This window comes from Primulina tabacum, chromosome 10, assembly GCF_025594145.1.
Source record: "Primulina tabacum isolate GXHZ01 chromosome 10, ASM2559414v2, whole genome shotgun sequence".
Taxonomy (NCBI): Eukaryota; Viridiplantae; Streptophyta; class Magnoliopsida; order Lamiales; family Gesneriaceae; genus Primulina; species Primulina tabacum.
The window spans coordinates 37,541,027-37,568,591 of record NC_134559.1 but is presented as its reverse complement, the minus strand read 5'-3'; the positions used below and the strand labels follow the sequence as shown (position 1 = coordinate 37,568,591).

The 27,565-nt window shown below is 41.1% G+C and overlaps 13 non-coding genes and 4 pseudogenes across 13 annotated transcripts; all 17 read left to right on the top strand.

Annotated features, from left to right (window-relative positions):
• The first annotated feature begins 186 nt into the window (after positions 1 to 186).
• On the top strand, positions 187 to 305 carry LOC142515843 (5S ribosomal RNA). The gene has a single exon (XR_012811666.1). It is a non-coding gene; the product is annotated as a 5S ribosomal RNA (ribosomal RNA).
• A 684-nt stretch (positions 306 to 989) lies between these two features.
• On the top strand, positions 990 to 1,108 carry LOC142516949 (5S ribosomal RNA). Its single transcript, XR_012812715.1, has one exon. It is a non-coding gene; the product is annotated as a 5S ribosomal RNA (ribosomal RNA).
• A 1,057-nt stretch (positions 1,109 to 2,165) lies between these two features.
• Positions 2,166 to 2,286, top strand: LOC142506795 (5S ribosomal RNA). Its single transcript, XR_012805074.1, has one exon. It is a non-coding gene; the product is annotated as a 5S ribosomal RNA (ribosomal RNA).
• A 1,057-nt stretch (positions 2,287 to 3,343) lies between these two features.
• LOC142512900 (5S ribosomal RNA) lies at positions 3,344 to 3,450 on the top strand (annotated as a pseudogene).
• Positions 3,451 to 4,131: 681 nt separating this feature from the next.
• LOC142508869 (5S ribosomal RNA) lies at positions 4,132 to 4,250 on the top strand. Its single transcript, XR_012807070.1, has one exon. It is a non-coding gene; the product is annotated as a 5S ribosomal RNA (ribosomal RNA).
• A 683-nt stretch (positions 4,251 to 4,933) lies between these two features.
• LOC142511621 (5S ribosomal RNA) lies at positions 4,934 to 5,052 on the top strand (annotated as a pseudogene).
• Positions 5,053 to 5,730: 678 nt separating this feature from the next.
• On the top strand, positions 5,731 to 5,849 carry LOC142507965 (5S ribosomal RNA). Its single transcript, XR_012806200.1, has one exon. It is a non-coding gene; the product is annotated as a 5S ribosomal RNA (ribosomal RNA).
• Positions 5,850 to 6,529: 680 nt separating this feature from the next.
• Positions 6,530 to 6,647, top strand: LOC142512837 (5S ribosomal RNA; annotated as a pseudogene).
• A 682-nt stretch (positions 6,648 to 7,329) lies between these two features.
• Positions 7,330 to 7,446, top strand: LOC142508061 (5S ribosomal RNA). The gene has a single exon (XR_012806293.1). It is a non-coding gene; the product is annotated as a 5S ribosomal RNA (ribosomal RNA).
• Positions 7,447 to 8,123: 677 nt separating this feature from the next.
• On the top strand, positions 8,124 to 8,242 carry LOC142513362 (5S ribosomal RNA). The gene has a single exon (XR_012809313.1). It is a non-coding gene; the product is annotated as a 5S ribosomal RNA (ribosomal RNA).
• Positions 8,243 to 8,879: 637 nt separating this feature from the next.
• Positions 8,880 to 8,997, top strand: LOC142510923 (5S ribosomal RNA; annotated as a pseudogene).
• A 675-nt stretch (positions 8,998 to 9,672) lies between these two features.
• LOC142508295 (5S ribosomal RNA) lies at positions 9,673 to 9,791 on the top strand. Its single transcript, XR_012806516.1, has one exon. It is a non-coding gene; the product is annotated as a 5S ribosomal RNA (ribosomal RNA).
• Positions 9,792 to 10,428: 637 nt separating this feature from the next.
• LOC142516515 (5S ribosomal RNA) lies at positions 10,429 to 10,547 on the top strand. The gene has a single exon (XR_012812306.1). It is a non-coding gene; the product is annotated as a 5S ribosomal RNA (ribosomal RNA).
• Positions 10,548 to 19,656: 9,109 nt separating this feature from the next.
• LOC142514751 (5S ribosomal RNA) lies at positions 19,657 to 19,775 on the top strand. The gene has a single exon (XR_012810629.1). It is a non-coding gene; the product is annotated as a 5S ribosomal RNA (ribosomal RNA).
• Positions 19,776 to 20,456: 681 nt separating this feature from the next.
• LOC142508149 (5S ribosomal RNA) lies at positions 20,457 to 20,577 on the top strand. The gene has a single exon (XR_012806377.1). It is a non-coding gene; the product is annotated as a 5S ribosomal RNA (ribosomal RNA).
• A 670-nt stretch (positions 20,578 to 21,247) lies between these two features.
• LOC142516296 (5S ribosomal RNA) lies at positions 21,248 to 21,366 on the top strand. The gene has a single exon (XR_012812098.1). It is a non-coding gene; the product is annotated as a 5S ribosomal RNA (ribosomal RNA).
• Positions 21,367 to 22,048: 682 nt separating this feature from the next.
• Positions 22,049 to 22,167, top strand: LOC142515443 (5S ribosomal RNA). The gene has a single exon (XR_012811289.1). It is a non-coding gene; the product is annotated as a 5S ribosomal RNA (ribosomal RNA).
• Positions 22,168 to 27,565: the final 5,398 nt, after the last annotated feature.

The following is a 27,565-nucleotide window of genomic DNA, read 5'->3' as shown; positions in this document are numbered from 1 at the left end:
CATAATTTACGTAAACGGTCGCGGCACGAGGTCTTCCCAGGGAGGTCACCCATCCTACCTCTGCCATCGCGCTAGAACGCTTAACTTCATGGTTATGATTGGGCGAGAGCAGTGCCGCGTGTTGTCCATCGCCGCCCGCTCCACACGTACTCGAGGGATATAAGAATAAACATCCCACTCAATGTCGGATGCGATCATACCAGCACTAATGCACCGGATCCCATCAGAACTCCGAAGTTAAGCGTGCTTGGGCGAGAGCAGTACTAGGATGGGTGACACCCTGGAAAGTCCTCGTGTTGCACCCTTTTTCGTGTTTTTCTATTTTTGATTACTTGTTGACAGATGATTTTCGGCTCAAATCATCTGAATCTCGATCGGGACCAGATAAGACATGTGAAATGAAAGTAGCTCGGGCAATGCCGGATTTGGACAAAATTGTAGGCTAATTTGATTGTAAACGGGCAAGCGGACGAGACTCATTACTACGCAATGGGCTGACGAGATTTTAGCCGAATTTCTTCTCTAAGACCCTCTAATTTGCGATTTACCACTTCTGTTAAGCTTTCGTTTCCTCGAGAAATCCGCTTAGGAAGTTCGAAATTCGATTTCGGTTCCATTTTATCGTATCCCAGGCATAATAACAGCTTTACATTCTTTATTTCCTTCTTCTTATTTTTTTTTCTATTTTCTGGGAACATTTATCGATTTTTGTTGTCGTGAGCCGGTTCTGTGCGGAAGGGTATGACGCAGAATACTCCGGAGACGGTTAACTCATTAAAAACAATAATTTCGACTATTTTATCCATAATTTACGTAAAAGGTCGCGGCACGAGGTCTTCCCGGGAAGGTCACCCATCCTACCTCTGTCATCGCGCTAGAACGCTTAACTTCGTGGTTATGATTGGGCGAGAGCAGTGCCGCGTGTTGTCCATCGCCGCCCGCTCCACACGTACTCGAGGGATATAAGAATAAACATCCCACTCAATGTCAGATGCGATCATACCAGCACTAATGCACCGGATCCCATCAGAACTCCGAAGTTAAGCGTGCTTGGGCGAGAGCAGTACTAGGATGGGTGACACCCTGGAAAGTCCTCGTGTTGCACCCCTTTTCGTGTTTTTCTATTTTTGATTACTTGTTGACAGATGATTTTCGGCTCAAATCATCTGAATCTCGATCGGGACCAGATAAGACATGTGAAATGAAAGTAGCTCGGGCACTGCCGGATTTGGACAAAATTGTAGGCTAATTTGATTGTAAACGGGCAAACGGACGACACTCATTACTCCGCAAAGTGCTCGCGAGATTTTTGCTAAATTTCTTCTCTAAGACCCTCTAATTTGCGATTTACCGCTTCTGTTAATGTTCCGTGTCCTCGAGAAATTAGTTCAGGATGTTCGAAATTCGATTCCGGATCCATTTTATCGTATCCCAGGAATAATAATAGCTTTACATTCTTGGAAGTCCTCGTGTTGCACCCCTTTTCGTGTTTTTCTATTTTTGATTACTTGTTGACAGAAGATTTTCGGCTCAAATCATCTGAATCTCGATCGGGACCCGATAAAACATGTGAAATGAAAGTAGCTCGGGCACTGCCGGATTTGGACAAAATTGTAGGCTAATTTGATTGTAAACGGGCAAGCGGACGAGAATCATTACTACGCAATGAGCTGACGAGATTTTAGCCGAATTTCTTCTCTAAGACCCTTTAATTTGCGATTTACCGCTTCTGTTAAGCTTTCGTTTCCTCGAGAAATCCGCTTAGGAAGTTTGAAATTCGATTTCGGTTCCATTTTATCGTATCCCAGGCATAATAACAGCTTTACATTCGTTATTTCCTTCTTCTTATTTTTTTTTCTACTTTCTGGGAACATTTATCGATTTTTGTTGTCGTGAGCCGGTTCTGTGCGGAAGGGTATGACGCAAATTACTTCGGAGACGGTTAACTCATTAAAAACAATTATTTCGACTGTTTTATCCATAATTTACGTAAACGGTCGCGACACGAGGTCTTCCCGGGGAGGTCACCCATCCTAGCTCTGCCATCGCGCCAGAACGCTTAACTTCATGGTTATGATTGGGCGAGAGCAGTGCCGCGTGTTGTCCATTGCTGCCCGCTCCACACGTACTCGAGGGATAAAAGAATAAACATCCCACTCAATGTCGGGTGCGATCATACCAGCACTAATGCACCGGATCCCATCAGAACTCCAAAGTTAAGCGTGCTTGGGCGAAAGCGTAGTACTAGGATCGGTGACCACCTGGGAAGTCCTCGTGTTGCACCCCTTTTCGTGTTTTTCTATTTTTGATTACTTGTTGACGGACGATTTTCTGCTTAAATCATCTGAATCTCGATCGGGACCAAATAAGACATGTGAAATCACTGTAGCTCGGGTACTGCCTGATTTGGACAAAATTGTAGGCTAATTTTATTGTAAACGGGCAAACGGACGAGACTCATTACTCCGCAAAGTGCTCGCGAGATTTTAGCTAAATTTCTTCTCTAAGACCCTCTAATTTGCGATTTACCGCTTCTGTTAATGTTCCGTTTCCTCGAGAAATCAGTTCAGGAAGTTCGAAATTCGATTCCGGATCCATTTTATCGTATCTCAGGAATAATAATAGCTTTACATCCTTGGAAGTCCTCGTGTTGCACCCCTTTTCGTGTTTTTCTATTTTTGATTACTTGTTGACAAACGACTTTCGGCTCAAATCATCTGAATCTCGATCGGGACCAGATAAAACATGTGAAATGAAAGTAGCTCGGGCACTGCCGGATTTGGACAAAATTGTAGGCTAATTTGATTGTAAACGGGCAAGCGGACGAGACTCATTACTACGCAATGAGCTGACGAGATTTTAGCCGAATTCCTTCTCTAAGACCCTCTAATTTGCGATTTACCGCTTCTGTTAAGCTTTCGTTTCCTCGAGAAATCCGCTCAGGAAGTTCGAAATTCGATTCCGGTTCCATTTTATCGTATCCCAGGCATAATAATAGCTTTACATTCGTTATTTCCTTCTTCTTATTTTTTTTTCTATTTTCTGGGAACATTTATCGATTTTTGTTGTCGTGAGCCGGTTCTGTGCGGAAGGGTATGACGCAGATTACTCCGGAGACGGTTAACTCATTAAAAACAATAATTTCGACTGTTTTATCCATAATTTACGTAAACGATCGCGACACGAGGTCTTCCCAGGGAGGTCACCCATCCTAGCTCTGCCAGCGCGCCAGAACGCTTAACTTCATGGTTATGATTGGGCGAGAGCAGTGCCGCGTGTTGTCCATAGCCGCCCGCTCCACACGTACTCGAGGGATAAAAGAATAAACATTCCACTCAATGTCGGGTGCGATCATACCAGCACTAATACACCGGATCCCATCGGAACGCTGAAGTTAAGCGTGCTTGGGCGAGAGCAGTGACCCCCTGGGAAGTCCTCGTGTTGCACGTCTTTTCGAGTTTTTCTATTTTTGATTACTTGTTGACAGAAGATTTTCGGCTCAAATCATCTTAATCTCGATCGGGACCAGATAAGACATGTGAAATCAACGTAGCTCGGGCACTGCCGGATTTGACAAAATTGTAGGCTAATTTGGTTGTAAATGGGCAAACGAACGAGATTCATTACTCTGCAATGATTTGGCGAGAGTTTAGCCGAATTCCTTCTCTAAGACCCTCTAATTTGCGATTTTTCGCTTCTGTTAAGCTTCCGTTTCCTCCAGAAATCCGCTTAGGAAGTTCGAAATTCGATTTCGGTTCCATTTTATCGTATCCCAAGTATAATAATAGCTTTACATTCGTTATTTTATTCTTCTTATTTTTTTCTATTTTATGGGAACATTTAGGGATTTTTGTTGTCGTGAGCCGATTCTGTGCGGAAGGGAATAACGCTGATTACTCCGAATACGGTTATCTCATTAAAAATAATTATTTCGACTGTTTTATCCATAATTTACGTAAACAGTCGCAACACGAGGACTTCCCAGGGAGTTCACCGATCCTAGATCTGCCATCACGCCAGAACGCTTAACTTCATGGTTTTGATTGGGCGAGAGCAGTGCCGCGTGTTGTTCATCGCCGCCCTCGCCACACGTACTCGAGTAATATAAAAATAAATATCCCACTCAATGTTGGGTGTGATCATAACAGCACTAATGCACCGGTTCCCATCACAACTCCGAAGTTAAGCGTGCTAGGGCGAGACCAGTACTAGGATGGGTGACCCCTTGGGAAGTCCTCGTGTTGCACCCCTTTTCGTGTTTTTCAATTTTTGATTACTTGTTGACAGACGATTTTCGGCTCAAATCATCTGAAAATCGATCGGGACCAGATAAGACATTTGAAATCAACGTAGCTCGGGCACTGCCGGATTTGGACAAAATTGTAGGCTAATTTGATTGTAAACGGGAAAAACGAACAAGACTCATTACTCCGCAATGAGGTGGTGAGATTTTAGCCGAATTCCTTCTCTAAGACCCTCTAATTTGCGATTTTCGGCTTTTGTTAAGCTTCTGTTTCCTTGAGAAATCCGCTTAGGAAGTTCGAAATTCGATTCCGGTTCCATTTTATCGTATCCCAAGCATAATAATAGCTTTATATTCGCTATTTTTTTCTTCTTATTTCTTTATATTTTCTGAGAACATTTAGCGATTTTTGTTGTCGTGAGCCAGTTCTGTGCGGAAGGGTATGACGTAGATTACTCCGGAGACGGTTAACTCATTAAAAACAATTATTTTGACTGTTTTATCCATAGTTTACATAAACGGTCGCGACACAAGGACTGCCCAGGGAAGTCACCCATCCTAGCTCTGCCATCGCGCCAGAACGCTTAACTTCATGATTCTGATTGGACGAGAGCAGTGCCGCGTGTTGTCCATCGCCGCCCGCTTCACACGTACTCGAGGGATATAAGAATAAACATCCCACTCAATATCGAGTGCGATCATACGAGCACTAATTCACCGGATCCCATCAGAACTACGAAGTTAAGCGTGCTTGGGCAAGAGCAGTATTAGGATGTGTGACCCCCAGAGAAGTCCTCGTGTTGCACGCCTTTTCTTGTTTTTGTATTTTTGATTACTTGTTGACAGAAAATTTTCGGCTCAAATCATCTGAATCTCGATCGGGACCAGATAAGACATGTGAAATCAACGTAGCTCGAGCACTGCCGGATTTGGACAAAATTGTAGGCTAATTTGATTGTTAACGGGCAAACGAACGAGACTCATTACTCCCCAATGAGGTGGTGAGATTTTAGCCGAATTCCTTCTCTAAGACCCTCTAATTTGCAATTTTCCGGTTCTGTTAAGCTTTTGTTTCCTAGAGAAATCCGTTTAGGAAGTTCGAAATTCGATTTCGGTTCCATTTTATCGTATCCCAAGCATAATAATAGCTTTCCATTCGCTATTTTCTTCTTATTTTCTTATATTTTCTTGGAACATTTAGCGATTTTTGTTGTCGTGAGCCATTTCTGTGCGGAAGGGTATGACGCAGAATACTCTGGAGACGGTTAACTCATTAAAAACAATTATTTCGACTGTTTTATCCATAGTTTACGTAAACGGTCGCGACACAAGGACTGCCCAGGGAAGTCACCGATCCTAGCTCTGCCATCGCGCCAGAACGCTTAACTTCATGGTTCTGTTTGGATGAGAGCAGTGCCGCGTGTTGTCCATCGCTGCCCGCTCCACACGTACTCGAGGGATATAAGAATAAACATCCACTCAATGTCGGGGGCGATCATACTAGCACTAATTCACCGGATCCCATCAGAACTCCGAAGTTAAGCGTGCTTGGGCGAGAGATGTACTAGGATGGGTGAACCCCTGGGAAGTCCTCGTGTTGCACGTCTTTTCGTGTATTTCTATTTTTGATACTTGTTGACAGACGATTTTCGGCTCAAATCATCTGAATCTCGATCGGGACCAGATAAGACATATGAAATCAACGTAGCTCGGGCACTGCCGGATTTGGACAAAATTGTAGGCTAATTTGATTGTAAACGGGCAAACGAACGAGACACATTACTCCGCAATGAGGTGTTGAGATTTTGGCCGAATTCCTTCTCTAAGACCCTCTAATTTGCGATTTTCCGCTTCTGTTAAGCTTCCATTTCCTCGAGAAATCTGCTTAGAAGTTCGAAATTCGATTCCGGTTCCATTTTATCGTATCCCAGGTATAATAATAGCTTTACATTCGCTACTTTTTTCTTCTTATTTTTTTATATTTTCTGGAAACATTTAGCGATTTTTGTTGTCGTGAGCCAGTTCTGTGCGAAAGGGTAAGACGTAGATTACTCCAGAGACGGTTAACTCATTAAAAACAATTATTTTGACTGTTATATATATAGTTTATGTAAACGGTCGCGTCACAAGGACTGCCCAGGATAGTCACCCATCCTAGCTCTTCCATTGCGCCAGAACGCTTAACTTCATGGTTCTGATTGGACGAGAGCAGTTCCGCGTGTTGTGCATCGCCGCCCGCTCCACACGTACTCGAGGGATACATAAATAAACATCCCACTCAATATCGAGTGCGATCAAAGAGCACTAATTCATAGGATCCCATCAGAAATACAAAGTTAAGCGTGCTTGGGCGAGAGCAGTACTAGGATAGGTGACCCCCTTGGAAGTCCTCGTGTTGCACGCCTTTTCGTGTTTTTCTATTTTGATTACTTGTGACATAAGATTTTTGGCTCAAATCATCTGAATCTCGATCGGGACCAGATAAGACATGTGAAATCAACGTACCTCGGGCACTGCCGGATTAGGACAAAATTGTAGCCTAATTTGATTGTAAACGGGCAAATGAACGAGCCTCATTACCCTGCAATGATCTGGTGACAATTTAGCCGAATTCCTTCTCTAAGACCCTCTAATTTGCGATTTTCCGCTTCTGTTAAGCTTCCGTATCCTCGAGAAATCAGCTTAGAAAGTTCGAAATTCGATTCCGGTTCCATTTTATCGTATCCCAGGCATAATAATAGCTTTACATTCGCTATTTTCTTTTTCTTATTTTTTTTTCTATTTTCTGGAAACATTTAGCAATTTTTGTTGTCGTGAGCCGGTTCTGTGCGGAAGTGTATGACGCAGATTACTCCGGAGACGGTTAACTCATTAAAAACAATTATTTAGACTGTTTTACCCATAATTTACGAAAACGTTCGCGACACGAGGAATGCCCAGGGAGGTCACCCATCCTGGCTCTGTCATCGCTCCAGAACGCTTAACTTCATGGTTCTGATTGGGCGAGAGCAGTGCCGCGTCTTGTCAATCGCCGCCCACTCCACACATACTCGAGGGGTATAAGAATAAACATCCCAGTCAATGTCGGGTGCGATCATACCAGCACTTATGCACCAGATCCCATCAGAACTCTGAAGTTAATCGTGCTTGGGCGAGAGCAGTACTAGGATGGGGTCCCCTGGGAAGTCCTCGTGTTACACCCCTTTTCGTGTTTTTCTATTTTTGATTACTTGTTGACAGACGATTTTCGGCTCAAATCATCAGAATCTCGATCGGGACCAGATAAGACATGTTAAATCAATGTAGCTCGGGCACTGCCGGATTTGGAAAAATTTAAAGGCTAATTTGATTGTAAACGGGCAAACGAACGAGACTCATTACTCCGCAATGAGCTGGCGAGATTTTAGCCGAATTCCATCACTAAGACCCTCTAATTTGCGATTTTCTGCTTCTGTCAAGTTTCCGTTTCCTCGAGAAATCCGCTTAGGAAGTTCGAAATTCGATTCTGGATCCATTTTATCGTATCCCAGGCATAATAATAGCTTTACATTCGTTATTTTCTTCTTATTTTTTTTCTATTTTCTGGGAATATTTAGCGATTTTTGTTGTCGTAAGCCGGTTCTGTGCGGAAGGGTATGATGCAGATTACTCCGGAGATGGTAAACTCATTAAAAACAATTATTTCGACTGTTTTAGCCTTAATTTACGTAAACGGTTGCGACACGAGGACTGCCTAGGGAGGTTTCCCATCCTAGCTCTACCATCGCGCTAGAACGCTAAACTTCATGGTTCTGATTGGGAGAGAGAAGTGCCGCGTGTTGTTTGCCGCCCGCTCCACACGTACTCGAAGGATATAAGAATAAACATCCCACTCAATGTCGGGTGCGATCATACCAGCACTAATGCACCGGATCCCATCAGAACTCCGAAGTAAAGCGTGCTTGGGCGAGAACAGTACTTGGATGGGTGACCGCCTGGGAAGTCCTCGTGTTGCTCCCCTTTTCGTGTTTTTCTATTTTTGATTACTTGTTGACAGAAGATTTTCCGCTCAAATCATCTGAATCTCAATCGGGACCAGAAAAGACATGTGAAATCAACGTAACTCGGGCACTGCCGGATTTGGACAAAATTGTAGGCTAATTTGATTGTAAACGTGCAAACGAACGAGACTCATTACTCCGCAATGAGCTGGCGAGAGTTTAGCCAATTCCTTCTCTAAGACCATCTAATTTGCGATTTTCCGCTTCTGTTAAGCTTCTGTTTCCTCGAGGAATCTGCTTAGGAAGTTCGTAATTCGATTCCGATTCCATTTTATCGTATCCCAGGCATAATAATAGCTTTACATTCGCTATTTTCTTATTCTTATTTTTTTTTCTATTTTCAGGGAACTTTTAGGGATTACTCCGGAGACAGTTAACTCATTAAAAACATTTATTTCGACTGTTTTATCCATAGTTTACGTAAACGGTCGCAACACAAGGACTGCCCAGGGAAGTCACTGATCCTAGCTCTGCCATCGCCCCAGAACGCTTAACTTCATGGTTCTGATTGGGCGAGAGCAGTGCCGCGTGTTGTCCATCGCCGCCCACTCCACACATACTCGAGGGGTATAAGAATAAACATCCCAGTCAATGTCGGGTGCGATCATACCAGCACTTATGCACCAGATCCCATCAGAACTCTGAATGTTAATCGTGCTTGGGCGAGAGCAGTACTAGGATGGGGTCCCCTGGGAAGTCCTCGTGTTACACCCCTTTTCGTGTTTTTCTATTTTTGATTACTTGTTGACAGACGATTTTCGGCTCAAATCATCAGAATCTCGATCGGGACCAGATAAGACATGTTAAATCAATGTAGCTCGGGCACTGCCGGATTTGGAAAAATTTGAAGGCTAATTTGATTGTAAACGGGCAAACGAACGAGACTCATTACTCCGCAATGAGCTGGCGAGATTTTAGCCGAATTCCATCACTAAGACCCTCTAATTTGCGATTTTCTGCTTCTGTCAAGTTTCCGTTTCCTCGAGAAATCCGCTTAGGAAGTTCGAAATTCGATTCTGGATCCATTTTATCGTATCCCAGGCATAATAATAGCTTTACATTCGTTATTTTCTTCTTATTTTTTTTATTTTCTGGGAATATTTAGCGATTTTTGTTGTCGTAAGCCGGTTCTGTGCGGAAGGGTATGATGCAGATTACTCCGGAGATGGTAAACTCATTAAAAACAATTATTTCGACTGTTTTAGCCTTAATTTACGTAAACGGTTGCGACACGAGGACTGCCTAGGGAGGTTTCCCATCCTAGCTCTACCATCGCGCTAGAACGCTAAACTTCATGGTTCTGATTGGGAGAGAGAAGTGCCGCGTGTTGTTTGCCGCCCGCTCCACACGTACTCGAAGGATATAAGAATAAACATCCCACTCAATGTCGGGTGCGATCATACCAGCACTAATGCACCGGATCCCATCAGAACTCCGAAGTAAAGCGTGCTTGGGCGAGAGCAGTACTTGGATGGGTGACCGCCTGGGAAGTCCTCGTGTTGCACCCCTTTTCGTGTTTTTCTATTTTTGATTACTTGTTGACAGAAGATTTTCCGCTCAAATCATCTGAATCTCAATCGGGACCAGAAAAGACATGTGAAATCAACGTAACTCGGGCACTGCCGGATTTGGACAAAATTGTAGGCTAATTTGATTGTAAACGTGCAAACGAACGAGACTCATTACTCCGCAATGAGCTGGCGAGAGTTTAGCCAATTCCTTCTCGAAGACCATCTAATTTGCGATTTTCCGCTTCTGTTAAGCTTCTGTTTCCTCGAGGAATCTGCTTAGGAAGTTCGTAATTCGATTCCGATTCCATTTTATCGTATCCCAGGCATAATAATAGCTTTACATTCGCTATTTTCTTATTCTTATTTTTTTTTCTATTTTCAGGGAACTTTTAGGGATTACTCCGGAGACAGTTAACTCATTAAAAACAATTATTTCGACTGTTTTATCCATAGTTTACGTAAACGGTCGCGACACAAGGACTGCCCAGGGAAGTCACTGATCCTAGCTCTGCCATCGCCCCAGAACGATTAACTTCATGGTTCTGTTTGGATGAGAGCAGTGCCGCGTGTTGTCCATCGCAGCCCGCTCCACACGTACTCGAGGGATATAAGAATAAACATCCCACTCAATGTCGGGGGCGATCATACCAGCACTAATTCACCGGATCCCATCAGAACTCCGAAGTTAAGCGTGCTTGGGCGAGAGATGTACTAGGATGGGTGACCCCCTGGGAAGTCTTCGTGTTGCACGTCTTTTCATGTTTTTCTATTTTTGATTACTTGTTGACAGACGATTTTCGGCTCAAATCATCTGAATCTCGATCGGGACCAGATAAACCATGTGAAATCAACGTAGCTCGGGTACTGCCGGATTTGGACAAAATTGTAGGCTAATTTGATTGTAAACGGGCAAACGAACGAGACTCATTACTCCGCAATGAGGTGGCGAGATTTTAGCCGAATTTCTTCTCTAAGACCCTCTAATTTGCGATTTTCCGCTTCTGTTAAGCTTCCATTTCCTGTAGAAATCCGCTTAGGAAGTTTGAAATTCGATTCCGGTTCCATTTTATCGTATCCCAGGCATAATAATATCTTTACATTCGCTATTTTCTTCTTCTTATTTTTTTTCTATTTTCTGGGAACATTTAGCGATTTTTTTTGTCGTGAGCTGGTTCTGTGCGGAAGGGTATGATGCAGATTACTCTTGAGACGGTTAACTCATTAAAAACAATTATTTCGACTGTTTTAGCCTTAATTTACGTAAACAATCGCGACACGAGTACTGCCTAGGGAGGTCACCCATCCTTGTTCTGCCATCGCGCTAGAACGCTTAACTTCATGGTTCTGATTGGGCGAGAGCAGTGCCGCGTGTTGTCCATCGCCGCCCGCTCCACACGTACTCGAGGGATATAAAAATAAACATCCCACTCAATGTCGGGTGCGATCATACCAGCACTAATGCATTGGATCCCATCAGAACTCCTGTAAGGCCCGAGATTTTGTTACTGTAATCTGAGATTAATCTGAAATGATTTATTTATTTATTTAAAGATGATTATATACGGAACGGATCAGATCGGGAGAGCCGAAAGAAAGAATCACATTAGGTGTGAAGAATATAATCGGCGCACATGCGCGGCTTGAATGCGCGCATATGCGCGGAACGTCCAGAGAGTTCGGCGCACATGCGCGGCGGAGGGCGCGCATATGCGCGAGTAAGGGAATGTGCGAGACAGAACATCTCGCGCATATGCGCGAGAAATGTCGCGCATATGCGCTAGAGGATAAACCACAAGGTGCCGGGCAGAAAGCCAGGCGCATATGCGCGACCTTGTCCGCGCATATGCGCGAGGCATGCAAAACGAAAGGATGCCACTTGCCATCACCGTGCGACGTGTATATGTATATATATATATATATATAAGCAAAGTCAAATTCTCAGAAATAAGAAGAAGAGAGGAACCGAAGCTCCAAGTTCCTGATGTGCGAAAATTGAACGCCACGCAAATTCCGTCTGTCTGATTTTGAATCCGAGTACGGTATCGTGTTAATAGCGACGACAGCTACAACTAGACGTAAGTTTTGTTACGTTTAGACATGATTTGAATTTATGATATTGTCAGAATTGAATATGAATCAGATATGATGTTCCTGCTACAGTAGGCATTGTATAATTGAAGTCAGATTAAAGAATAGACTGGTTATACAATTATTATGAATTTTAGAGTTGATTTAGTTGAGATTCTATATCAGAGTTGTGTTATTATTCAAATTTTGAATTGTACGGATACTGATTATGTATTCTGGTATTATATCTGTGATGTTGAGATTGACGGGGTATCAAGACTGTATTGTTATGCTGTCGAAACATCAGTAGATTGATATTGATCAGATTCAGTAATGATTTCGATTGTATCGTGATATCATTGATATGAATTAGATTGTACCTTGTTCAGATATGGATCAGATTATATACCGATTTGAGTATTGATCAGAACGGGTCTTGAATTGAGTTATATACTGATATGGTATTTATGTGACTTGTCATTGCCAGACTGGGTATGGACAGATTGACATACAAGACTTCGTCTACATCAGATCGTGAAGAGAAAGGTATAAATAAATGTTGATTCGGGATTGCACAACTCGAGTTAGGTTTGACTTGAGTTTCCCAAAATCACATACTTTACTTTATTGCATTGATATTTGCAGATTATCAGATTGATATGTTTAGTCTATTGAATTATAGCAGAGCCAGAGTTTGAGTCTAGGGCAGATCAGCCTAGCTAGGGCAGAACCGCCGAGTCTTTGAAAGAACCGCGTAGACTCTAGACTTACGGTGTATCGATGAGCTTAGATGTAGATCGACGTCTATTGTAGACATTCGATACAGCATACCAAAGTCTAAATTAGATCAGGATCCCTAGATTAGAATGAGAGATGAGTCGAGTCTTAGATATTGAGACTAGAATTTGATTTACAGATCCGTATTGATTTATGTTTCGTAGATTACGATTCATGTTTTATTTACAGACTGTTATTGATACATGTTGTTTGATTATGCTACATGTGATAAGATATAATTCATGCTTTTATGTTAATTCAGTTAACTGCATGTATACATTATTTATACTGGGATTTATTCTCAGCGGAGTATCCGACTGTTGTCTTGTTTTGTATGTGTGCATGACAACAGGTGGGACAGGATCGGGGTCAAGAAGATGATGAGAGAAGACGAGTTTAGAGTGGTGATTCCGGACTTATTGTAGATTTGGTTTAATACTTAAAATTTAGTAGTTGAACCTTAGACTAGTTTGAATAATTATTGTACATTATTGTACTTATATAATGAGATGTATATTAGTTACATTCCATTACGCTCCGCACTTGCATTTTAAAAAGAAAAAATTTTAGACCCTGATTATCTGAATTGATAATTAACTTCCAAAGATGATTAAGACAAACGATTAGCGTCCGGGACCCCACAACAGGTGGTATCAGAGCGATAGATCCTTTAGACTGAGATAGAAGAGAATGAGCGGGGTAGATAGATTGAGTTTTCTTTCCTTGCATGTGATTGCTAGCGTGAGAATTATTTTAATGTTGAACGACATTGCGTATGCTAGCATGACATTATGCTTTACTGCTTCGAAATACATGGTTACCTGATTATCTGATTTGAGTTGGTATTATGTATTATTGAGTATGAATCAGATCTGATTCATGATCAGCAGTAAGATGATCAGAGAAAGATTTGGAACAGATTTGTAGTATTTGAGTACTAATGTTTTGATAAGCAGATATACCTCCACGGAGAATTCCAAAAAGGGGTAGTACTTCGACTGAACAGATAGATGTATCAGAAACTCATATGGAAATACAGTTGAAAGAATTTCAGGTATTTCAGCCGCCGAACTTGAGTGGTACCGAGACGTCTGAAGATTGTGAGAACTGGTTTGATGACATAGAAATACTGTTTGATTTACTTAATAATTCAGATGAGCAGAGAATTAAACTGATATTCCACTAGTTACGAGAGACTGCCAGGAGTTGGTGGATTACAAGTAAAAGAATGCTAGAACAGAGAGGTACAGTGATTTCGTGGGAAATATTCAGAACTGAATTTTATCGAAGATTTTTCTCAGTTTCGTACCGAGAGGACAAGAAAGCAGAGTTTGAGAACTTGAGACAAGGTCAACTGAATATTGAAGAATATGTTGCTAAATTCTCTACTCTACTGCGTTTTGCTCCTAATGTAATTGGAAATGATGAAGCTGTAGCGGATCAGTTCATTAGAGGATTGAACTCGGAGATAGTTGCATTGATGAATATGCAGCGACCTTATCATTTTTCTGATGCATTGAGTAAAGCGAAGAGAGCGGAGGCGAGTCTGATTAGACAACTAAAAAGGGTGTGTGCGATGCAACCCCAGACACAGCAATCCCCTCTCCGATTTGATCGCGGCAGCACGAGTGGAAAGCAAGATTTGCTGAAAGCTCGAAAGAAACCATTCAAGAAGTTAAGGAGCGGACTGAGCGGTTCAACTAGCTCCAGTGGTTCCAGCTCAAGTTATACTGGAGTGTATTGCAAGATTTGCGGAGGGAGACATTCCACAGGGCAATGCTAGGGAGTGACTGGTAGTTGTCGTATCTGCCGACAGCCGGGACACTTTGCTAGAGTTTGTCCCCAGAGAGATTCCCGCAGATTTCAGAGAGCTAGACCATCTGGTGGTAGTGACCGAGGAACAGACCCAAGAGGCACTTGATGATATAGTGGCAAGTACTGTTCTTTTATGATTATATTGCATATGTATTGATATATATTAATGCATTTCTTACAATTGTCTCTGACTTAGTTGCATTGATATATACGGTACCTGTTGGGTCTGTATTGCGGTAGTATTAATTTTTGTACCTTCTGGGAAAGAAAAATTGATATCAGAGATTTCTGTGATATATTGTATACTACAGTAAGATGAGAATGAGATCGAGTTAAATTATGATGTACTTGTGTTTTCTGATTTGATTTCATGATTGACATTAATATGCTGAACAAGTACAGAACTATTATAGATTCCTTTCAGGAGAGTATAAGATTCAGACCAGATATGGCTGATGAGTAGAGATTTCACGGTAAGGATTCTAGATTCAGAATTCCTTTGATATTTATGTTGTCTAGGGACTCGATTGTTGCAGAAAGGAGCAGATGGCATCCTTATGTATTCAGTAGACATACTGAAATCGAGTCTAGCATTGGCAGATTTGCCAATGATGTACGAGTTAGCTGATGTTTGCCCAGATAAGATTTCAGATTTGCTTTATATCAGAAAGATAGATTTCAGAATTGAATTGAGACCAGATAATGTTTATTGTTTTAGAATTCAGTACAGAATGATATTGAATGTCCAGAATGACACTGAATGAATTGAAAGAATTAAAAGATCAGTAGAAGAGTACCGACAAGGAGTTACATCTGATTTATTGTTTCTCTTTGGCATATTTCAGTATGTTCAGAGATATTCTGATGATTTCATGCTCGTTGTATCTATGATATTTTGATATATTCGCAGCATCTGATTGATTGAATCGAATAACTGAAGATTGAATGGGATATTCTGAGAAATGTGATTATTGTATACAGAAATTTTTCAGATATGAATTCTGCTTGAAACAGATTGTATTCAGAGTGTGCGATATCTGAAGTTAGTATACCGATTGTTCTTGACACAGTTAAAATTGTGATCAGTGACTGAGAACGATACCGATATCAGAAATATCAGAGAATTTATTTTGTCAGAGTGGGCAGATTGTATTATCTGAGTATGTTTTGAACTGCTTGAGAATTGTTAGCTTCTAGATCAGTATAGATTATTGATATTCCGAATCTGATTTGATAGTACGGTTATTCTGAGTCAGTGTTTGATATAGATTATTCAAACCGAATCAGAACTGAATTCAAGAATTACAGCAGTTCAGAAATATAATCAGAATGTCCAGAACTTAATTTCGATAATCAGAGCAGAGCATCGATCAGGGTGACAGATATGTGATTTTTACTGTATGAAAATGATTATCTTGTAATGTCAAATGTTTCAGAATTGTACAACAGAATTTGATATCGATAATCAGAACCGAATACCAGGTAGGTATTTTTCTTTAATTTATATTATTAACTGATTGTTTATACCAAATAGTTCGAATTGGAAATGACAGATTGGGTCAGAAGCGCACAGAAATGGATTCAGTAGTCGTTCAGGTAACAGAAAGTATATGATAATTCGAACAGATAGTTTTTATATAGACAGATTAAATCAGTTGTGACAGAATTGGTACTGAAATGTTGGTAGAACTTGTACTAAAATGTCTGAATTGCCAATAAATGAAGACAGAAAGATAGAAATCAAAAGATTTATTACAGAATTTGTATATTTCTGACTAGACATGGGGAGTATACTTCGATGAATTCCGTAATGAGATCACTGCAATACTTTCCAGATTGTGATGTAATGTGATTGTGATTGACAGATTGTTCAATCTATATCTATTAGTTTGTACCAGATAACATACAAACATGACCAAATGACACAGATCGATGTCAGAAAAGTGGTCAGAATAACTAGAATGCCGAAGTAGAGTATATCAGATTGTGATTTTGCTTGATTTTGTGCTTGTGGCAGAATATACCACGAACTCTTTTCTATACTATCCAGATATGGGAAGTTATTTATAGAGCCGTAGTGCTGGATGTTAGCACTAGTGAAAACGAAACATTATTACTTTGTGCATTCTGGTCCAATGAGAACTGCAGATTTCCTGCGTATAAGGATAATGACTCAAAGATATCTGAGATAAGATCTGATACAGTCTGAGATAGAGCAAGAAAAATGGAACTGATTCAGAAGAAAATGAAAATTATTCTGTTGTTGAAAACACAGTAAGATTTTCAAAATAGCAAAGAGATTATTTGAAAGACAGAATCTGATATGAGATTGAGATTTCAGAATTGATTCATTGAGATGAGTTTCTGATTTAAACTCTGTATACATTCTTCTGATATATCTGAATTGGTTACTTGCGAGTTCGAGGACGAACTCCGATCTAAGAGGGGGAGAAATGTAAGGCCCGAGATTTTGTTACTGTAATCTGAGATTAATCTGAAATGATTTATTTATTTATTTAAAGATGATTATAGACGGAACGGATCAGATCGGGAGAGCCGAAAGAAGAAATCACATTAGGTGTGAAGAATATAATCGGCGCACATGCGCGGCTTGAATGCGCACATATGCGCGGAACGTCCAGAGAGTTCGGCGCACATGCGCGGCGGAAGGCGCGCATATGCGCGAGTAAGGGAATGTGCGAGACAGAACATCTCGCGCATATGCGCGAGAAATGTCGCGCATATGCGCGAGAGGATAAACCACAAGGTGCCGGGCAGAAAGCCAGGCGCATATGCGCGACCTTGTGCGCGCATATGCGCGAGGCATGCAAAACGAAAGGATGCCACTTGCCATCACCGTGCGACGTGTATATGTATATATATATATATATAAGCAACGTCAAATTCTCAGAAATAAGAGGAAGAGAGGAACCGAAGCTCCAAGTTCCTGATGTGCGAAAATTGAACGCCACGCAAATTCCGTCTGTCTGATTTTGAATCCGAGTACGGTATCGTGTTACTAGCGACGACAGCTACAACTGGACGTAAGTTTTGTTACGTTTAGACATGATTTGAATTTATGATATTGTCAGAATTGAATATGAATCAGATATGAAGTTCCTGCTACAGTAGGCATTGTATAATTGAAGTCAGATTAAAGAATAGACTGGTTATACAATTATTATGAATTTTGTTATTATTCAAATTTTGAATTGTACGGATACTGATTATGTATTCTGGTATTATATCTGTGATGTTGAGATTGACGGGGTATCAAGACTGTATTGTTATGCTGTCGAAACATCAGTAGATTGATATTGATCAGATTCAGTATTGATTGAGATTGATCAGATTCAGTAATGATTTCGATTGTATCGTGATATCATTGATTTGAATTAGATTGTACCTTGTTCAGATATGGATCAGATTATATACCGATTTGAGTATTGATCAGAACGGGTCTTGAATTGAGTTATATACTGATATGGTATTTATGTGACTTGTCATTGCCAGACTGGGTATGGACAGATTGACATACAAGACTTCGTCTTCATCAGATCGTGAAGAGAAAGGTATAAATAAATGTTGATTCGGGATTGCACAACTCGAGTTAGGTTTGACTTGAGTTTCCCAAAATCACATACTTTACTTTATTGCATTGATATTTGCAGATTATCAGATTGATATGTTTAGTCTATTGAATTATAGCAGAGCCAGAGTTTGAGTCTAGGGCAGATCAGCCTAGCTAGGGCAGAACCGCCGAGTCTTTGACAGAACCGCATAGACTCTAGACTTGCGGTGTATCGATGAGCTTAGATGTAGATCGACGTCTATGTAGACATTCGATACAGCATACCAAAGTCTAAATTAGATCAGGATCCCTAGATTAGAATGAGAGATGAGTCGAGTCTTAGATATTGAGACTAGAATTTGATTTACAGATCCGTATTGATTTATGTTTCGTAGATTACGATTCATGTTTTATTTACAGACTGGTATTGATACATGTTGTTTGGTTATGCTACATGTGATAAGATATAATTCATGCTTTTATGTTAATTCAGTTAACTGCATGTATACATTATTTATACTGGGATTTATTCTCACCGGAGTATCCGGCTGTTGTCTTGTTTTGTATGTGTGCATGACAACAGGTGTGACAGGATCGGGGTCAAGAAGATGATGAGAGAAGACGAGTTTAGAGTGGTGATTCCGGACTTATTGTAGATTTGGTTTAATACTTAAAATTTAGTAGTTGAAGCTTAGACTAGTTTGAATAATTGTTGTACATTATTGTACTTATATACTGAGATGTATATTAGTTACATTCCATTACGCTCCGCACTTGCATTTTAAAAAGAAAAATTTTTAGACCCTGATTATCTGAATTGATAATTAACTCCCAAAGATGATTAAGAAAACGATTAGCGTCCGGTACCCCACAACTACGAAGTTAAGAGTGCTTGGGCGAGAGAAGTACTAGGATGGGTGACCCCCTGGGAAGTCCTCGTGTTGCACCCCTTTTAGTGTTTTTCTATTTTTGATTACTTGTTGACAGACGATTTTCGGCTCAAATCATCGGAATCACGACCAGGACCAGGTAAGACATGTGAAATCAACGTAGCTCGGGCACTGCCGGATTTGGACAAAATTGTAGCCTAATTTGATTGTAAACGGGCAAACGAACGAAACTCATTACTCCGCAATGAGCTGGCGAGATTTTAGCCGAATTCCTTCTCTAAGACCCTCTAATTTGCGATTTTCCGCTTCTGTTAAGCTTTCGTTTCCTCGAGAAATCCGCTTAGGAAGTTCGAAATTCGATTTCGGTTCCATTTTATCGTATCCCAAGCATAATAATAGCTTTACATTTGTTATTTTCATCTTCTTATTTTTTTCTATTTTCTGGGAACATTAAGCGATTTTTGTTATCGTGAGCCGGTTCTGTGCGGAAGGGTATGACGCAGATTACTCCAGAGACGGTTAACTCATTAAAAACAATTATTTCGACTGTTTTATCCATAATTTACGTAAACGGTTGCGACACGAGGACTGCCCAAAGAGGTCACCCAACCTAGCTCTGCCATTGCGCCAGAACGCTTAACATCATGGTTCTGATTGGGCGAGAGCAGTGCCGCGTGTTGTCCATCGCCGCCCGCTCCACACGTACTCGAGGAATATAAGAATAAACATCCCACTCAATTTCGGGTGCGATCATACCAGCACTAATGCACCGGATCCCATCAGAAATCCGAAGTTAAGCGTGCTTGGGCGAGAGCAGTACTAGGATGGGTGACCCCCTGGGAAGTCCTCGTGTTATACCCCTTTTCGTGTTTTTCTATTTTTGATTACTTGTTGACAGACGATTTTCGGCTAAAATAATCTGAATCTTGATCGTGACCAGATAAGACATGTGAAATCAACGTAGCTCGGGCACTGCCGGATTTGACAAAATTGTAGGCTAATTTGGTTGTAAATGGGCAAACGAACGAGATTCATTACTCTGCAATGATTTGGCGAGAGTTTAGCCGAATTCCTTCTCTAAGACCCTCTAATTTGCGATTTTTCGCTTCTGTTAAGCTTCCATTTCCTCGAGAAATCCGCTTAGGAAGTTCGAAATTCGATTTCGGTTCCATTTTATCGTATCCCAAGTATAATAATAGCTTTACATTCGTTATTTTATTCTTCTTATTTTTTTCTATTTTATGGGAACATTTAGCGATTTTTGTTGTCGTGAGCCGGTTCTGTGCGGAAGGGAATGACGCTGATTACTCCGAAGATGGTTATCTCATTAAAAACAATTATTTCGACTGTTTTAGCCTTAATTTACGTAAATGGTCGCGACACGAGGACTGCCCAGGGAGGTCACCCATCCTAGCTCTGCCATCGCGCTAGAACGCTTAACTTCATGGTTCTTATTGGGCGAGAGCAGTGCCACATGTTGTCCAACGTCGCCCGCTCCACACGTACTCGAGGGATATAAATATAAACATCCCACTCAATGTCGGGTGCGATCATACCAGCACTAATGCATCGGATCCCATCAGAACTCCGAAGTTAAGCGTGCTAGGGCGAGAGAAGTACTAGGAAGGGCGACCCCCCCTGGGAAGTCCTCCTGTTGCACCCCTTTTCGTGTTTTTCTATTTTTGATTACTTGTTGACAGACGATTTTTCGGCTCAAATCATCGGAATCTCGATCGGGACCAGATAAGACATGTGAAATCAACGTAGGTCGGGCACTGCCGGATTTAGACAAAATTGTAGCCTAATTTGATTGTAAACGGGAAAACGAACGAAACTTATTACTCCGCAACGAGGTGGCGAGATTTTAGCCAAATTCCTTCTCTAAGACCCTCTAATTTGCGATTTTCAGCTTCTGTTAAGCTTCCGTTTCCTCGAGAAATCCGCTTAGGAAGTTCAAAATTTGATTCCGGTTCCATTTTATCGTATCGTAGGCATAATAATAGCTTTACATTCGCTATTTCTTCTTCTTATTTTTTTGCTATTTTCTGGGAACATTTAACAATTTTTTTTGTCGTGCGGAAGGGTATGATGCAGATTACTCTAGAGACTGTTAACTCATTAAAAACAATTATTTCTACTGTTTTAGCCTTAATTTACGTAAATGGTCGCGACACGAGGACTGCCCAGGGAGGTCACCCATCCTAGCTCTGCCATCGCGCCAGAACGCTTAACTTCATGGTTCTGATTGGGCGAGAGCAGTGCCGCATGTTGTCCAACGCCGCCCGCTCCATACGTACTCGAGGGATATAAAAATAAACATCCCACTCAATGTCGGGTGCGATCATACCAGCACTAATGCATCGGATCCCATCAGAACTCTGAAGTTAAGCGTGCTAGGGCGAGAGAAGTACTAGGAATGGTGACCCCCTGGGAAGTCCTCGTGTTGCACCCCTTTTCGTGTTTTTCTATTTTTGATTACTTGTTGACAGACGATTTTTGGCTTAAATCATCTGAATCTCGATCGGGACCAGATAAGACATGTGAAATCAACGTAGCTCGGGCACTACCGGATTTGGACAAAATTGTAGCCTAATTTGATTGTAAACGGGCAAACGAAAGAGACTCATTACTCTGCAATGAGCTGGCGAGATTTTAGCCGAATTCCTTCTCTAAGACCCTCAAATTTGCGATTTTCCGCTTCTGTTAAGCTTCCGTTTCCTCGAGAAATTCGTTTAGGAAGTCTGAAATTCGATTCCGGTTCCATTTTATCGTATCCTAGGCATAATAATAGCTTTACATTCGCTATTTTCTTCTTCTTTTTTTTTTCTATTTTCTGGGAACATTTAGCGATTTTTGTTGTCGTGAGCCGGTTTTGTGCAGAAGAGTACGACGCAGATTATTCTGGAGATGGTTAACTCATTAAAAACAATTATTTCGACTGTTTTAGCCCTAAGTTACGTAAACGGTCGCGACACGAGGAATGCCCAGGGAGGTCACCCATCCTAGCTCTGTCATCGCGACAGAACGCTTAACTTCATGGTTCTGATTGGACGAGAGCAGTGCCACGTGTTGTCCATCGGCGCCCGCTCCACACGTACTCGAGGGATATAAGAATAAACATCCCACTCAATGTCGGGTGCGATCATACGAGCACTAATGCACTGGATCCCATCAGAACTCCGAAGTTAAGCGTGCTTCGGCGAGAGCAGTACTAGGATGGGTGACCCCCTAGGAAGTCCTCGTGTTGAACCCCTTTTCGTGTTATTGTATTTCTGATTACTTGTTGACAGACGAATTTCGGCTCAAATCATCTGAATCTCAATCAGGACCAGATAAAATATGTGAAATCAACGTAGCACGGGCACTCCCGGTGTAATGCCCGAGATTTTGATTCTGTTAATCTTAGATTATTGATTAAGAATTGAGGTGATTATAGCCGGGCCATTTCGTGACCAGATTGGGCAAAACATATGAAAAGTACAATATTTGGACAGAACTGTTGGCGCCCGAGCGGTAGGAAATGACCGCCTGAGCGCCAGTGTTCAATAAGAATACTATTCGGGCAGAACCTGTGGCGCCCGAGCGGTAGAAAATTACCGCCCGAGCGCCAATGGATAACAAGCCGAGTACCAGGCAGAGTGTTCGGCGCCCGAGCGGTAGTTTATAACTGCCCGAGCGCCGACTGAAAATCAGGGAGAATGGGACACATATCTTTACATGCATGAGATATATATATATATATATATATATATATATATATATATAAGTTTCCTTCTTCAGAATTTAGCAGGAAGAGTCGAGGATTTCTCTAAGAAATCCTTACGCCTTTTAGCGTATAGATTTGTGATTTGTGAACGTTCCGCCCGTCCGATTTTGAATTCGATTATGAGATATTGGAAGTGATATCTGACTAATATTGTATTGTTGCGTATACCGATATTGTACCGTTATGCCATCGATAGTGAATTAGATTGAGTATTGAGCAGAACAGATTTGATTGGAGCAATGTATTGATATTATACTCCTCGATATTGTTATTGCCAGATTGATATTGTCAGGCTTTGAGTTCGAGACTTTGACAGAGTCAGAGTGACAGAAAGAAAGGTATAAATTAATGTTGAGTTGGGATTGCACAACTCGAGTGAGGTTTGACTCGAGTTTCCCTAAATCACATACCTAGTTTACTGCATTGATATTTGTAGTTAATGAGATTGATGTTTGTAGTCTATTGATTTACAGCCACTGTATGTTTTGACTACTGATTCGTTTAGTCATAGACTGATTCGTCTAGCTATCGGCCGAGTTGCCTAGCTACTGGCTGATTCGCCTAGTCATCGGATGATTCGCCTAGTCCCTGACTGATTCGTCTAATTATTGGCTGATTCGCTTAATCCTTGATTGATTCGTCAATTCTATGGCTGATACGACTAGTTGATTTACAGTTTTGATATCATACATGTTTGTTGATTGGCTGCATGTGAATGATATTTGTTATATGCTTTTGTATATGTTTTTATATGATTGCATGTTTACATTGTTTATACTGGGATTTATTCTCACCGGAGTTATCCGGCTATTGTCTTGTTTTGTATGTGTGCATGACAACAGGTGGGACAGGCTCAGGGTCGAGGAGATGAGGAAAGATCGTGATTAGAGTGGAGGCTCCGGACTTGGATTAGAGATAGGGTTGGACACTTGATATTAGCTGTTAAACCTTAGTTGAATAAATGTATGTGGTACAGGACTTGTACTTTTATACTGAGATGTATATACGTTTTATTTCACTACGTTCCGGATTTTAAAAAAAATTTAGACCCTATTTTATAATTGATTAATTAGTCCCAATGATGATTAAGAACATGATTAGCGTCCGGGCCCCCACAACAGGTGGTATCAGAGCGATAGATCCTTTAGACTGAGAAAGAAGCTAGTGAGCGAGGTAGATTGAGTTTTCTTTCCTTGCTTGTGATTGCTAGTATGCTTTACTGCTTTATATAATACATGTTACTTGACTTATCTGATTCGATTGTGTAATATGTATTATTGGGAACGAATTTGAACCGATTCTTGATCAGCAGTAAGATGATCGGAGGAGGGACTGAATTGAAACAGGTTTGTTGGATTGGGGTTACTAATCCTTTTGATATTCAGATATGCCTCCTCGAAGAATACCAGAACAGGGTAGCACATCGAATCCTCCAATGGATGTTACAGCCACTCCAATGGAGACATTATTGAAAAGGTTTCAGTCGTTCAAACCACCGACACTGAAGGGTACTGAGAAATCCGTTGAGTGTGAAAGTTGGTTAGATAACATTGAGATGATGTTTGATTCACTGGAGTACAGTGATGAGCGCCGAATTTAATTGATTGGGCACCAGTTGCTTGATGTTGCAAAGAACTGGTGGATTACGATGAAGAAGGCCTTGGAGCATCGGGGTACGACTATTACTTGGGATGTATTTAAAACTGAGTTTTATCAAAGATTTTTCCCAGTGTCGTACAGAAAAGATAAGGGGGCGGAATTTGCCAATTGAGACAGGGTCAGCTGAACATTGAAGAATATGTGACCAAGTTCTCTACCTTATTGAAGTTTGCTCCCCATGTGGCTGGAAATGACGAAGCTGTTGCTGATCAGTTCATCAATGGCTTGAATCCCGATATATTTACATTGGTGAACACAGGGCGACCGAATAACCTTGCTGATGCCATGAATAGAGCAAAGGGCGCTGAAGCGGGCCTGATAAGGCAGAGAGGAGCTGCATTTGTTCCCCTAGAATCGAGACCACAGCAACCACCTCCCCGATTTGAGAGTGACAGTAGCAGTGGTAGAAAGAAAGATTTTCTGAAGGCTAGAGGAAAGCAGTTTAAGAAGTCTGGCGGCAGTTCTGCTAGCTCCAGTGGTTCCGAACAGAGTTATACCGACGTTTACTGCGGAAATTGTGGAAGGAGACATTCCACTGAGCAATGCCAAGGAGTACTTGGTAGTTGCCACTTCTGCAAACAACAGGGACATTTTGCCAGAGTGTGTCCACAGAAGGGTTCTCAAGGATCCCAGAGAGCCGAATCATCTGGATCAGCGGCACAGTGGAGTAGACGATCAGCTGCTGTTCCTTCATTTCAGCCAGCACCATCTCAGTCACAGTAGAGGCCAGGAGGAAGTCAGACAGTTGGCCAGCCTCCTAGACAGCAGGCCAGAGTATTTGCTTTGACTGAGGAGCAGGCTCAGGAAGCACCAGATGATGATGTTGCAGGTAACTGTTCTTGATGTAGTTATCCTCCTTTTGTATTGATAAATACGGATGCTTCCCATATGTTTATTTCTGAACGATTTGCATTGAGTCATGCATTGCCTGTTGAAGCTTTATTCTACTGTAGTGTATCTCTTGACTAGTTGGGGAGAGTTTTTATATCAGTGAATTCTGTAAAATATCGTATACTATAGTAGGATGACAATGAGATTGAGTTAGATCGTGTGGTAGCTTGTATTGTACTAGTGTTGTCTGGTTTTGAGACTGCATTACTGATATTGATATGCTGACCAAGTACAGAGCTACCCTAGATTAGTTCCACAAGATGGTGAAAATCGGACCTGAGATGGCCAAGGGATGAATAGTGTACGATAAGGATTCTAGATTGAGAATTCCTTTGATAATTCGTACTATCTATAACTCGATTATTACAGAAAGGAACAGAGGGACTCCTTATGTATTCGGTTGATTTACTGAAGTTGAGTCTATCATTGGCTGATTTACCAATGATAAGAAAGTTAATAATGTTTTCCCCGATAAGACTTCTGATTCGATTCCAATCAGAGAGATTGATTTTAGCCTTGATTTGATATCAGAAACAGATTGCATCCTGATTGAGACAGATTACATTCAGGGTGTGTTATATCTGAAGATGTTATATCTGTTGAATTTAGCAGAGTTAAACCGGAATTAGTTGGCCGAGGTGGATATCAGTGTCAAACATTTGCGGTTTATGAGTTTAGCAGATCAGTACCGATGAGTGATGTTTTGAATCTGATTGAAGCTTGCTGTTGTTTTGAATCTGGGTTTGAATCAGGTAAGTAATACTGCCTTGTATATGAATAACCAATCTGTTGTTCCAAATGTTCCGAATTTAAAATGATAAATATTGCCAGACAGTGTGCAATAACTTATTCAGTATGCATTTTGATAGTTGAAAAGATGTTGATAGAAACAGATGAGAGTAGATGTGACAGAGTTTGTACTGGAATGTCTAATTACCTAAAGATAAAGACAGAAATATAGAAACCAGGAGATGGGTTATACCGATTATTGATACTTAAATAGAAATGAGGGTACATTTCTATGGATTGGTGACGAAAATATCGAAATTTTCCTAAGACTGTGATGCGATGTGATTATGATTATAATTGATAGAATGCTTGAATATGCATATATTAGGTGTACAGGATGATGTACAGATAAGATCAGACGATCAAGAGTTATGTCAGAAGAGTGATTAGACTGCATTGAATGCCAAAATTGACTATATCACACGATGATTTTCGGTTGATTTTGTATTTTTGGCAGGATATATTATAAACTCCTTCACCTATCGTCTATAGATTGACGGATAGTCGGAGCAAACTATCCGGATACTGGAGAATATCCAAGAACTGTAGTGCTGGATTTTAGCACTAGTTGACATGATTTATTGTCATTTGTGAATTATCGTACAACCACAGCTATCAGACAAGTATTGAAATGACTTCTTTCGAAGCGTTGTACGAAATTAAATGTTGATCCCCTCTTTATTGGGATGATATCTCTGAGGTTCCTGATATCGACCTGGCATGATCAGAGATATGACTGAAAAAGTGAAGCTGATTCAGAAGAAAATGAAGGCAGCCCAAGACAGACAAGCCAAATATGCCAATGTCCGACGACGACCGTTGGTATTTGAGGCTGGAAACCGAGTATTTTTGAAAATTTCACCTTTCAGATGAATTGTCCGATTTGGCAAGAAAGGGGAGTTGTCTCCACGATAGATTGGGCCGTATGAGATTCTTGAGAAGATAGGAGATCGTGCCTATCGACTCACTTTACCGCTTTCATTATCCGGAATACATGATGTCTCTCATGTAGTTTTATGGCAGAAGTACATGCAAGATACTTCCCATATGATTCAACCAGACGAAGTTGAATTGAATGAGACATTGAGCTATTTCGAAAAACCGATTCAGATTATTGATCGTAAAGAAAAGTAGCTCAGAACGAAGACTATTCCACTTGTGAAGATTCAGTGGAGTCGTCATGACATCGATAAAGCTACTTGGGAAACCGAGTCTGATATGAGACAGAGATTTCCTGAGTTATTTCACTGATGTGAGTATTTTGATTCAGCTTCTGCTATACATTTCTTTCTGATATCTAATTTGATTGCCTGTGATTTCGGGGACGAAATCAAATCTTAGGGGGTGAGAAATGTAATGCCCGAGATTTTGATTCTGTTAATCTAAGATTATTGATTAAGAATTGAGGTGATTATAGTCGGGCCATTTCGAGACCAGATTGGGCAAAACATATGAAAAGTACAATGTTGGGAAAGAACTGTTGGCGCCCGAGCGGTAGGAAATGACCGCCCGAGCGCCAGTGTTCAATAAGAATACTATTCGGGCA